Source organism: Panthera uncia, chromosome D1, assembly GCF_023721935.1.
Source record: "Panthera uncia isolate 11264 chromosome D1, Puncia_PCG_1.0, whole genome shotgun sequence".
Lineage (NCBI taxonomy): Eukaryota > Metazoa > Chordata > Mammalia > Carnivora > Felidae > Panthera > Panthera uncia.
In genome coordinates, this window is record NC_064808.1 from 104,785,523 (window position 1) to 104,799,799 (window position 14,277).

A 14,277-nucleotide genomic window follows, 5' to 3' on the forward strand; every position below is an offset into this window, starting at 1 on the left:
CTCTTACTCTCTCTCAAAATAAATAAGCTTTAAAAAACAGTTGTTAACCAATGCCTGGAGCTTATGCTTCAATATTTTCTAGACAAGGATGAATTAAATAATTCAGGACTTAACAATATTCTATTTATATAATGGAAAATAACCCCAAAATTCTGAAAAACAGAAAAAGTGTCTGAAGATTTAAAATATGGCAAAACAACATTGTGAGACAGAATTGACAGAAATGTCAATTTTTGAAAAACCAGCAATTAGGTACATCTGAATTCTAGAACAGATAGGTATCATAACCAACTTGCTGGGTTGATCAACTTGTTTCCTATGAACTTGCTTGGAGTCAAATTATCTCCCATCTTATCAGCTGTGTTGGCACTAGCACTGGGACTAGACCCAAGTCTTCAGATTTGTGATTTAAAAAAATTTTTTTTACATTTATGTATGTAAAGAGACAGCCAGAGCACGAGTGGGAGAGGGGCAGAGAGAGAAGGAGACACAGAATCCAAAGTAGGCTCCAGGCTCTGAACCCAACGCAAGGCTCAAACCCACACACTGAGATCATGACCTGAGCCAAAGTCGGATGCTCAGCCAGCTGAGCCACCCAGGCGCCCATTCAGATTTGTCATTTAATGCTCCTCTCGGCAGAAGGATGGTTTCACAGGAAAACATCAAAGGAAACGTGCTCAAGGATGTTTTGGTTGAACTGTGAGGTTGAGCCTTCACTTCTGGACCTGGTTCTGATCTCCCCTGAGGCTGCCTCACCAAAGACTCGGACACTAGTACTCCACATCTGTGGATCTCCCCTGCCTTACTCTCACCATACACCCTAACTCTTCTGCACATAGGAGAGCAGTGGTTTAATCCACAGATGGTTCCAAATTTTCTGACGCTTCTGCTGGACTCGTTTGTTCCAGTGCCCCAGTCAACCTCCCCCTTTGCCCCTTCCTCTCCCACTAAAATAGTTCGCCAGCAGGTTGAAACTTTCCTCCTTGGAAAGAGAAGACCAGTCAGAGGTTTGAAGTCCCAGCTTGTCGACTCTGCCTTCCGGTACCCTCCAGCGACCGCCGTTGGATTTGCAGCCGCTGCGAAGGGAGTGTTCAAAACTCCGTCTCACGAGCTCCCCCCAGTGGTATAACAGTTAACCACAGTGGTGGGAGCTGCCATATGAGTTGATGTTGACTTTTGGCTTAAGGGGGATTTCAAAGACTGGGGCGCGCGCGCGCTCGCGCACACACACACACACACACACACCCCTCTAATACTCGTTTCATTATCTATAATTACACAATTATTCACTTTTCCAGTACCAGAAAAAAAAAAAAACCATTTTATCTTGCCTAATTAGCGGTAAGTATAAGAAATGGAAATTAGCAGCTGTTGGCCAATTATAACTTTTTTATTCATGCTATCACTTGGAGACTTTATCTATTTAGAATTTTATTTTCAATTGTGTAATAATATTTTTACTCAGGCTACTATTATTCAAAAGCCTTAGCCAATTTATTTTTAAATCTCTGTTGAGACAATTTATAAGATAAGGATGAATCATGAAAATAATATCTTAGTAATAGAATTTACAGACTTACTTTCCATGTGAAACTCAATTTCCTAATTGAATTAAACCCGAAGTAAATTGTCAGAGTGTTTTTCTGTGCCAAAGCAACCCAGTCATTGTAGCACAAAGGGTATGTCTGCTGTATTTTTGCTTAACAAATTGCTTATGACTTATGAAATTAAAATACCCCCAAGCTTCACAAGACTAGGCGATGAAGTCACATCAATATTAAAGCCTAACTTTGCCACTTCATCCACCAACCTCCACTTATTCTCTTTACTCTTCCTGTTTTGATTTGGTTAGTCTCCAAGGCATCCCTCAAAATGCTCACGATCGATTCTGCTTGTATCCAGCTCCACTCAGCTCCATCACTTCCAATGTAGTGGTGATTTCACATAATATAGTTAGAAACTAATTATGAGCCGAGGGACAGCAAACATGAGGGGACAAGTAGGGCATAAAATATTTACAGTATGCTAGTAAAGCTAGGCTGGAGAATACGTCTTGAGAGGGAGGCCAGGTGTCTTTTTTTTCACTCTTCCCTCTGAATAGAACTCAGCCACTCAGTTATCAGGGGGGTGGCTGGAGAACCACAGCGTTCCTTCACCTGGAGTCCCATCCACTGGGCACACACAACAATCAGCTCAGACTAGCAAGGACATCCTGTGACACTTACCTTTGACATAATTTCCCCAAAATTAATTTGTATTAGATTTTGATAAAATACTTACCTGATTTTTTTTTTTTTACCAGAAACTTGACAAGCTAATTGAAAATGTATTGGGGGCACCTGAGTGGCTCAGTTGGTTGAAAGTCTGACTCTTGATTTCTGCTCAGGTCATGATCTCACAGTGTGTGGGTTTGAGTCCCATGTGGGGCTCTGCACTGATGGCGAGGAGCCCTCCTTGGGATTCTCTTCCTTTCTCTCTCTTTGCCCCTTCTCTGCTCATGCTCTTACTCTATCAAATAAATAATCTTTAAAAAATGTATTTGGGAGAAACATGTGAAAGACTAGCAAAAATATATATTAAAAAATGTTTTTAATGCTTATTTATTTTTGAGAGAGAGAGAGAATGCAAGCAAGGAGAGCAGAGAGAGAGGGAGGGAGACACAGAATCTGAAGTAGACTCCGGGCTCTGAGCTGTCTGCATAGAACCCAACATGGGGGCTCAAACCCACAAACTATGCCATCATGACCTGAGCGGAAGTCAGATGCTTCACCGACTGAGCCATCTAGGTGCCCCCAAAATATAGATTTTTCTAAAAAACAAAGGAGGACTTGCCAAACTATATATCAACCCATATTACATTTTCTTTTTCAGTGCTGGGTCTCTTTTATATTTCAGAACACTTTTTTTATTATAGAAAATTGGGGGCGCCTGGGATGCCAAATTTGATCTCAGCTTGGGTCTTGATCTCAGGGTCGTGAGTTCAAGTCCTGTGTGGGGCTTCATGCTGGGCATGGAGCCTATTTATAAATGAATAAATAAATAAATAAATAGAAAATTTCGCAAATGTAGAAAAATATCACAATGGAACTCCATATGCTTACTGTATTAGATTCATAGTCCTGCTGTAACAAATTATCATACATTTGTGGCTTAAAACAAAACAAATTTAGTCCCTTACGGTTCTGGAGAATGAAAGTCCAAAATCGAGGTGTCGGCAGAGCCGCGTTTCTTCTGACGGTTTCAGGAAAGAATCTGTTCCTTGTCTTTTCTGCCCTCTAGTGGCTCCCTGCATTCTTTGACTGGTGGCTCCTTCCTCTATGTAGCCATCCGGAAGCATAGCATCTTCTCTCTTTGACTCCCCTGTTTCGCCTGGTTCCACTGTCACATGGTCTTCTTCTTTTTTGGCTTTGACCCTCTTGTCTCCCTCTTATAAAGTCTCTTCTGACTATATGGGGCTCACCTGGAGAATCCAAGCTCATCCTCTCACTAATCAAGATCCTTAATCGCACCTGCAAAAATCTTTTTCATTCTGGCGATGAGGACAGGGCATCTTTGGCAGGTGGCCCGTGATTTTGTCTTCCATCTGTACCGACAATTCATAGTCACTCTTGTCCCCATGCATATTCCAACTCACTTCCATTTTAGTATGTTTATTCTAAAAACACAATAATAAACTAACATCGCACCCAAAACATCAACAGGATGTCTTGATATCGTTAATGAATCTTCCATTTTCCCTGATGGTTACTTCTTTTCTACAGTTGAATCAGAATCATGATCAACACAACCCACATGGTTGATGTTTTAACTTGGGAGCTTCTGAAATACCCCACCCTGATCTTCCTTCTATGAAAGACATATTGGGGCACCTGGGTGGCTCAGCTGGTTAAGCACCCACAACTCTTGACCTCAGCTCAAGTCATGATTTCAGGGTTATGAGTTAGAGCCCCACGTCAGGCTCTATGCCCACAGCACGGAGCCCGCTTTGGGATTTTCTCTCTCTCTGCATCTCTCTGCCCCTCCCCTGCTGGTGCTCTCTCTCTTTCAAAATAAATAAATAAATTAAAAAAAAAAAAAGATGTGTTGTCCCGGCTCTGCTGTCTGCTGGCAACATTCAGTTGTTAGTTCCCTCAGGCATTGCCTCAACTATAGAGAGCCACAAGACCCAAGGCCACACCTCTTCTGGGAGGCCCATCTCCAACAACTTGTCAACAAAAAGAAAAAAAGGCCTGACCATCTCAAACCAACCCTGTCTCAGAGTCAGCTTCCTGGAAAACCCACGCTGTGACAGTTGTTACCAGGACGCTTTCAATAGAGAAGCAGCTAAAATTGGGTTTTAGAACGGAATCACTTCTTACTATGATGGTAAAGTCACCATCACAGGTTGTTAGAACTTTCTCCAGTGGTGAATGATCTGATATATGCTGGAAGGAAATGCATTAGCTGGTACACTATATAAGGTGTCTGTATTAGCGGCCATTGCCAAGTACAAGAAAAAGATGATGAAAACCTGACAGAGTTAATTTCCAGTTGGAAACTACATGTGACATTCATGTGATAGCTTACACAGAGGCTGTCATCTCTGACAGTGGGAGGAGAGAGAAAGCCAAAGACTGGGCCCAGGAGTTACTCTCAGAGTAGCCAAGCTCCACAGAGAGTTCAACTCCCTACAAGGCAGGTCTTCTATGCCAAGGTCAGGGCCCTGACCGAAAAGGAAGGAGAACCTGACACATGGACTGAGGACATCTAGTTTGATGACCTACAGGATCTTGAATCATCAGGTTTCTCTGAAACCTCTGAGTCTGAGAGCTCACCTCTCCCTATTAAAAACTAACACTTCTTGGGGAACCTGGGTGGCTCAATCAGTGGAACATCTGACTCTTGATTTCGGCTCAGGTCATGATCCCAGGGTCGTGGGATCGAGCCCTGCATCAGGCTCTGCACAGAGCATGAAGCCTGATTAATATTCTCTCTCTCTCTCTCTCTCTCTGACCCTCTCCCCTGCTTATGTGTTTTCTCTTTAAAAAACAAACAAACAAAAAAACCAAAAAGCTAGCAATTCTCCTCTGACTTGATGATGTAGACATTTTTTTTTTTTCTGACCCAAGGCAACACGTGCTTCTCCTCCAGACCTTAACGAGGGTTAAGTCACAGTGTTACCTAGTCTAGAGTGTGCTGGGCCCAAGAAGGGATAACAGAGATTATATCACAAAGGAAACTGCAAGACTGCCTGACCTGTACGTGCCTGTGGGGGCCAGGGGAATGTGCATGCTATTGGCTTCTGAAGGTGCGAGATCAGCAGGCCAGAATAGAGGGTTGGATAAGGAAAATTTTATTGATTTGGGAGCATTTTCACAGGACATTGGATTTAATGCTTTGGCAAGAGCCCGGGGAAATGGTGCCGACTTTCTCCCAGGAAGTCCTCCAGAAGCATGGGGAAAGTAATGTCATGCTCAACGAAGTTGGAATGCTAGAACGGCCGTGGTGGACAGTAGAAGTAAAAGGCTCAGAGAAGCGAGGGTGCTAAAGTGGATGTACTCTGTAAAGTGGAAAATTCTCCCGGTAATAGTGCCTCACAGAAAGGCCTGAGGACACATCATGTACTGAGGCAAGAAGGAATGTCCTGGTCAGAGGCTCACCTGTGTCACTCACTAAGAAGTTCAAGAGTGGCTTTCCTGTGTAGGCCAGGGCTGGCGGTAGGAGAGGTCATACAGAACTAGGCTTCCGGAGAGGAACAGGGGTGATAGGACCCCAAAACAGCAGACACGGGGTGGCAACCCTTAACCATCAGAAATCACATGGACGGGCGCCCGGGTGGCTCGGGTGGTTAAGCTTCCGACTTCAGCTCAGGTCACGATCTCACAGCTTGTGAGTTCAAGCCCCACATCGGGCTCTGTGCTGACAGTTCAGAGCCTGGAGCCTGCTTCGGATCCTGTGTCTCCCTCTCTCTGCTCCTCCCCCACTTGCACTCTGTCTCTGTCTCAAAAATAAATAAACATTAAAAAAAAAAAAAAAAGAGGGGGGTGGGAGGGAGGGGAGGGTGGGTGATGGGTATTGAGGAGGGAACCTTTTGGGTTGAGCCCTGGGTGTTGTATGGAAACAAATTTGACAATAAATTTCATATATTGTACATTACGGTAATCATATGGACATAATTATCGTAATGTATGTTAAGGTCAGGTCAGGGGCGCTGGATCCTCAGTATTATTGAGACGGTTTAAAGACATGGTGTGCTTGATGGTTTATGTGTCCGCTTGGCTGAGCCACCAGTTGCCCAGCTATTTGGTCTAACATTTTTCTGGGTGTTTCTGTGAGGGTATTTTGCTGGATGAGATTGTTATTTAAATCAGTAGACTTTGAGTAAAGCAGATTGTACTCCACGACATGAGTGGGACTCATCCAATCAGCTGAAGGCCTGAATTGAACAAAAAGACCGGCCTCTCCCGAGCAAGAGAAGCCTCCAGCCGACTAACTGCAGGTTCCGTCTGCAGCATTGACTCTTCTTGATTCTACAGCAGACGGCCTTCGGACTCGAGCCGGAATTTTGGCCCTCCTGGGTCTCTAACCTGTCAGCCCACCCTGCAGATTCTGGACTTACCAGACCCCAGAATCTTGTGAGCTAATTCCTTATAATGAATATCTTTACAATATGTTTCCTATCGGTCCTCTGGAATGATTCCTCTGGGGAGTCTTAACTAATACGGTGGCTCTGCTGCAAAACAGATGGGCAGCGAAAGTGGCAGACTCAATCTATACCCTCAAAAGAAAATCAAGGACGTACGATCCGGAGGCTCGGGGCAGTCACTCAAAAAAAAAAAAAAAAAAAAGTTATATTCCCTTGCCCAGTTTTCAGAACCAGAATCCATTGACTTTCGAAGAAACTAGGTCATCGGGAGGAAGAACCCCACAACATCTCAGCAAGCGTACATCGTAATGTTTACTCTTGCCCTTGCCCTTTCCCCAAAAGGCCTACGGCCATTTACTTCGGTAACGATGCGAAGGGGAATGCCCAAGTATTTCAAGGACCGTTTGACAGAGTGCCAGCTGACATGGACATTCAGAGACCTGAAGTGTCATCGTGTCCCCACTGCTAGAAGGGGGACATGGGGGGACCAGGTGGTAAATGACACCCGTGACTAGTTCCAGCTCACGGTGGGTCCACCCCACCTACAGATTCACCCGGGGGTCCTTTCCCTCCGTCCTCCAGTGTAGAACCAAAATAGCCACACCGGGTATTTGGTAACTGGACCGGGGACTAAAAGCTAACGCGATGGAAAAGGCCGAAGAGTAGGCTCTGCCCTGGCCAGGAGGAGAAATATTATATCCTGAGGGAAATGGTGCAAATAAGGCTCTTCTTAAAGATTTTAGAATTCGGGGGTGGTAATCCTCCATGCGATCCACCAGTATCACCACTCGTGTTGGAGAATGACAGCAGACTACCAAACTCAACCAACTATGGCACCTGATGTGACGTTTTGCCAATACATTCTTTCCTATCTTCGTCAGAAAAGAGGGTCAAAAACAGGTCACATTCACGTGGAATGGACAAGAGTGAAAAAATGTACAGTTTTCCTCTAGGGTGATGCTTACTCTCCTGTCCTTTGTCATACTACAGTCTAGAGACGTCTGGACTGCCTCAGCATCCCGCATGATATACCGATAAAAGACATCATTTGATGTAAGTTACATGTACTTTAGGCGTGTGAAATAAACCCTATGAGGATTCAGGAACCTGCGGCAAGACGAGAATTTTGAAGGGCCAGGCGATCAGCTGTGTGCTGACATTCCGTCCAAATTAAAGAACAAATTATTGCATCTTGCCATGAAGAAAGAACAAATCCTTGGAGGCCTCCTTAGTTTCTGAAGACAGTCTAGTCCACACCAGATAATACTGCTCTGCCCCATACACCAGGCTTCCAGAAAAGGACAGGGCTCTATAGCAGATCCAAATTGTGGTCCAAGTGGCCCTGCTGCTTGGACACGAAATCAGAAGACCCTATATCGTTAGTGGTGGGAAAGACATTGTAGCGTTTACGGTGAGACCCAATGGAAGAATCACAAGCAGTCCCTAGGGTTCCCGATCAAAGTCATTCCATCTAAGCAGGGAATTATATGCCTTTAAAAAACCAATTCTGGCATGAAACTGGGCACTGGTAGAGGTGAAGTGTCTGACCATGAAGTACCAAGTGACTCTGTGGCCATGACTCCCCTTCACGAGTCGGTTTCCTTTAGAGCCGCCAAGCACAACAACACCCTCTTGTAAGATAAAAATGGCAGATCCGGGATCCACCACTGGGTGTGGTGTTGGGGATTCCCTAGACTGAGACCAACCAGCCACTCACTACGGGATGATTACATTGAACCTTTTCCATCTTGGAAGGGGCAGAGATTTGTCCTTACTGGCACAGATACATATTCCGGATATGGTTATGCCTCCAGTGTCTGAAACGCTTTTGGTTGCACTATCATCCTTGAACTCACGGGATGCCTTATCCGGGTGGTGGCCCCCCCATAGCATTGTGTACGATCAAGAAACTAATTTCACAGCAAAGGAAGTGCAGAAGCAGTCCCACACTTGCGGGATTATTGGTCTTCCCACATACTTTATCCCCAGAAGCAGCTGGCCTAACTGGAAGGTAAAATGGCTTCCTGAAGACTCTGCCTCAGAGCCAGATCTAGGAGACGAAACCCAAAAGGACACGGTTGTGTCTTACACACTGCAGTATATGCTTTGAATCAGAGACCCTTATATGCCGTAGTCTCCATTATAGTTTGAATACAGGGTCTGGGAATCATGGACTAGAAATAGGAGTTTTTCTTACTATCATGTGAGCTCATAGATTTAAAAATATTTAATGCCATTTTATGCCACTATTTTTCATTCTGATGCTCGTATTGTCCCAGCTCTGGCCTTTTCAGGTTTGTTTCTATGTTCTTTTGGTATGTCCATAGTATTCTTGGATCTCTTCCTTACCTTCTGGCGTGACAAGATGTCCAGGCTCATTTTGTTCACTTGTTGCCCCAGACCAAGAAGCAGCCATTTCACAAAAGAAATGGTGCCTTTTATTTTAAAAGGGAAATAGTAGGGGCGCCTGGGTGGCGCAGTCGGTTAAGCGTCCGACTTCAGCCAGGTCACGATCTCGCGGTCCGGGAGTTCGAGCCCCGAGTCAGGCTCTGGGCTGATGGCTCGGAGCCTGTTTCCGATTCTGTGTCTCCCTCTCTCTCTGCCCCTCCCCCGTTCATGCTCTGTCTCTCTCTGTCCCAAAAATAAAAAATAAAAAACGTTGAAAAAAATAAATAAATAAAAGGGAAATAGTATTTAGAGACCACAGTCTGGGTGCTGATGGACATGGGAAGGGCTTATAGCAGTTGAGTTTGTCGTTCTGACACCGTATTTTAAAACTTCGGTAAATGATTTGGAGCGCCTGGCTGGTTCAGTCGGTGCAGCATGCGACTTTTGATCTTGGGGTTGTGAGTTCGAGCCCCGTGTTGGGTATAGAGATTATTTAAAAATAAAATATTTTTAAAAATCTTTAATAAGTGAAAGTGTGGTATTAGTTCAACAATAGATGATAATCAGTGGAACGGAAGTCTGGAAACAGATTCTGTATAGGTACAGAGAGCGCTAAAATATAGATGTTTAAATCTTCTGGGATAAAGATGAAAATTCAAATGTTTGGAGAAAGGAAGTCGTGACATTGGAACAGTGGACTATTCAGAAAAAAAACACCTATATGACACCATGTACAAATACATCCTGACATATAAAAGTGCAAATGTAAAACACAAAACGTAGGACAGTGTTTATAATTTTTGGCTAGGGAAGACATTCCTAATCAAGACATAAATCCTAGAAGATATGAACAAAATGAAAACTTTACAACAAAAGGTAATATACAAGCTATAACTGGCTGTAAGAGAAAAATTTCAACACAAAACAAAGTATCTCTGTCCATACTATAGAAAATGTTCTTGGGGCGCCTGGGTGGCTCAGTCGGTTGAGGATCCGACTTTGGCTCAGGTCATGATGTCATGGTTTATGGGTTTGAGCCCCGTGTCGGGCTCTGTGCTGAGAGAGAGTGAACGAGCAGGGCAAGGGCAGAGAGAGGGAGAGAGAGAATATCCCAAGCAGGCTTCACACTGTCAGTGCATGGCCCAAAGCAGAGCTTGAACTCACGAAATATGAGATCACGACTTGAGCTGAAATCAAGAGTCGGATGACTGACTAAGCCACCCAGGCATCCCTCTTATAAAATCTTTTTGAAAATAACACTGGCCTACTCTTTCTTTTTTTTAATGTTTATTTATTTTTGAGAGAGAGAGAGAGAGACAGAGGATGAGCATGAGCGGGGGAGGGGCAGAATGAGAGGGAGACACAGAATCCGAAGCAGGCTCCAGGCTCTGAGCTGTCAGCACAGAGCCCAATTCAGGGCTTGAAACTCACGAACTGAGAGATCATGACCTGAGCTGAAGTCAGGCGCTCAACCCACTGAGCCACCCAAGCACTCCTGGCCTACTCTTTTTAACAGAAATTTGGCAGGGTGCCTGGGTGGCTCAGTGGGTTAAGCGTCTGACTTTGGCTCAGCTCATGATCTCACGGTTTGTGAGTTAGCGTCTACATCAGGTGAACATAAGCCCTGCTTTGGGTGAGCCCCACTTCTCTCTCAAAAAAAAGGGGGGGAGGGGGAGGGGGAATTTGGCAATATCGACTAAAATTTGCACAATGACATTTGACCGCGCATACATCTAGGACATCAGACAAAATAACACGTTTTCCCAACACCTATATCCACCAATATGTTCACTGTAACATTATTTATAGTAGAAAAAATTGGAAACAATCTAAACGTCTATTAATGAGAGTGGCTAAAGAAATGATTATTTCCCTGTATATATTGCGTTTTGTGAAGTTGTCGAAATGAGTGTATATTAAAATGAAAGATATTGCCAAGACTCTGTTATGTGCAAAAAGCAAGTTACAGAATAGTGTTTTAACAGATCTTATTTGTGTGTTCCTTGTCCATTATATTTGTGTGTATCATCTGTATAAACACATAGGAAAAAGGCGTGAAGGATAAACATAGAATTGCGAACGATGATTTTTCTCTTAAAGGGGAATGGACCCAGGGAGGGCAAAAAGAAGTTTTCACCTTCCACTTTATATCTCTATTATTAGACATTTTTCTTTTTGCAACATGGCTGTATTATTACAAAGGGGGGAAATACCTTAAATGTTGAAATCGTTATTTTCAGGGGACGGGTCTAATGGTGATTTTTCCCTCTTCTTTCTATTCTATATTTTCCAAATTTTGTACAGTGAGCTAGTATTTGCACAGTGGGGATTCCCTTATTAAAATAATGGTACTGGGGGAGACGCCTGGGTGGCTCAGTCGGTTGAGCGTCCAACTTCGGCCCAGGTCATGATCTCGAGGCCCGTGGGTTCGAGCCCTGCGTCGGGCTCTGTGCTGACAGCTCAGAGCCTGGAGCCTGTTTCAGATTCTGTGTCTCCCTCTCTCTCTGACCCTCCCCTGTTCATGCTCTGTCTCAAAAATAAATAAACGTTAAAAAATAATGGTACTGGGGCATCCGGCTGGCTTACCTGGTAGAGCGTGAAACTCTTGATCTCAGGCCCGTGGGTTCGAGCCCCGCGTCGGGCTCTGTGCTGACAGCTCAGAGCCTGGAGCCTGCTTCAGATTCTGTGCCTCCCTCTCTCCCTGCCCCTGCCCAACTCGTGCTCTGTCTCTCTCTCTCTCTCTGCCTCTCAAAAATAAATAAAACATTAACAAATTTAAAAAAGAAAAAGAAAAATCATCTAATAATACATCTTAAACAGGTAAATTGTAATGTAAGTTATATGTCAATAAAGTTATTTCCAAAAAATCTCTTAAAAACCCATGCTACTGATAATCATGTTATATATAACTAAGAGGCCCAATCCTTTGGCCCATGCTCCTTACCACACGGCACACACACACTCGCTGTTCTGGTGATGACTGTTTCTAGTGCAGCTGCTGAGACGCGACGGCCACACCCATTTGAGTACCTGTCCATTTGCTCCGGTGTGGTGGGTGGTCGCCAGTCTTCCCCAGGAACTGTACCATCTTCTGTTTGTCCTGCTAAAGCATTCTCCCCTGACTCTAAGAATCAAATCATTGCAAAGAGTAGCGACCATTCACGATGATCTGTAAGACTGCCTTTATCAACAATTAGTTTGTGGCACACCGGGGACTAAAACTGGCTTCTTGGCGTTTCGGTGGTTATAAGAGTAATGCTAAAGGGGCACCTGGGTGGCTCAGTCGGTTGAGCCTCTGACTCTGGACTTCAGCTCAGGTCATGATCCCAGGGTTGTGGGATCAAGCCTCGCACCAGGCTCTGGGCTGAGCATGGAGTCTGCTTAGGATTCTCTGCCCCTCTACCCTGCTCTTGCTCTCTCTCTTTAAAAAAAACAACAACAGAAAGATGACATTTCTCAAGTGCTTACTATGTGCAAAGCACTGTTTTAAATATTTTACATGTATAACTGGTTATATATGCAGAAGTTCTAAATTTTTTTTGTGAGATTGAACAGCTCTATTTAAAATTTAATAAGCTCTTGCTATGTGCAAGGCTGAAGCATGACAAAGATGATCTTACTAAAAAAAGTCACAAATTCTGAGTTATCTCTCAAGGCATAATAAAAGACTATCATCCTTTTAAGTAATTTGGAAACCCAAAAAGCTCTGAGAGTCTACAATTCTTTTTTTTTTTTAATTTTTTAATGTTTTATTTTATTTCTGACAGAGAGAGAGAGACAGAGTGTGAGAGAGGGAGGGGCAGAGAGAAAGGGAGAAACAGAACTCGAAGCAGGCTCCAGGCTCCGAGCTGTCAGCACAGAGCCCAATGCAGGGCTCGAACCCTCAAACCGTGAGATCATGACCTGAGCTGAAGTCGGATGCCCAACCGACTGAGCCACCCAGGCGCCCCATCTGAGAGTCTACAATTCTTTTGATAACTCACTTGGCAGCAAACAATCTGACCTTAATTGGTGACAGGTTATCTACAGACATTCTTTTAGTGTAAATATTTACACATTTTGCTGCACATATATACCTGTTCGATCATGGAGTTCTGCCTCACACTTCACCAGGATTACGTAATATAAATAGGATTTCAGATCTCTTGGTTCTTCTTTGCACTTCATTTGTAAACACACACACACACACACACACACACACACACAGATGCATGTCATTGGAGTTAAGTGGTTGTTTCTGTTTTGAAAGCACCACGAAAGATGGTTCCCCAAAGATGGATAATGTAACAACCTTGTGACAACCATAGTTCTCATTCTTTTTATTCATTATTTAAAATCAAGTAACACTCATAACATACTTCAAAAAATGTAAACCATATCTTTCTCCCATTGGTTTTCATTCTAAGGAAAAAAAATGGCAAGAGATGATTATAGCAAAACAAGTTTCTCCATGGAATGTGTAAATTAAAACCATGTATATGAGACTCACATTTAATAGGATTAATTCAACATAATAACCATTGATTGCTAGTCACCAAAGTTCACATCAACGAGACAATGTTTTAGGCACCATTTAAAAAAAAGACAAAAAAAATTTACCCAGAGAGATAACAATAAGGAACATTAACTTTAAAAATAATCTTAAAATTGTTTCTTTTCTCTTCATTTACTCTCCAACATGATTACGCGTAATAAGCGAACCAGAGTCTGTAATGATTGACACAGATTGTTACAGTTCAGCACTCGTGTGTCTACCGTCATTCTAGGATTATAGAAACACCAAGTCATGTAGTCGTTCACCCAAATTCGGGAGAATGGTTTGCTAGTTATTTTGGTACCAGGTGAAGATTGGTCACTCAGGAAGGTTTAGTGAAGACACGGGGATTTAGAAAGATCTGGATTCGGAACCAGAGACAACTTTTTACCAGCTGTGAAATTTCCAAGAGTTAAGCTTCTTGTTGGGAACATACTCTATTTTAAAACACAAAGGATCTAACTTTAAAGCCTTTATAGTCTTTCTTCTTTTTTTTTCTTAAAGATTACATGCTTCCTTTGCATTTCCAACTAAATCTTTGCAGGCAGTTACTGGGGAACAAATGAATCAGCTTATGAAATGGGTCTTTAGTCTTTCACATCCTTGTCACTCGGTCAGACCTAAGGAAATTATTCAAATATAGTGCACTCTTTGAAGTCTGTGACGCTTTGTACTTGATTGAACCAAAGGCAATATAGAATCAAAAGTACTCTTTTTTTTTTTTTTTTTA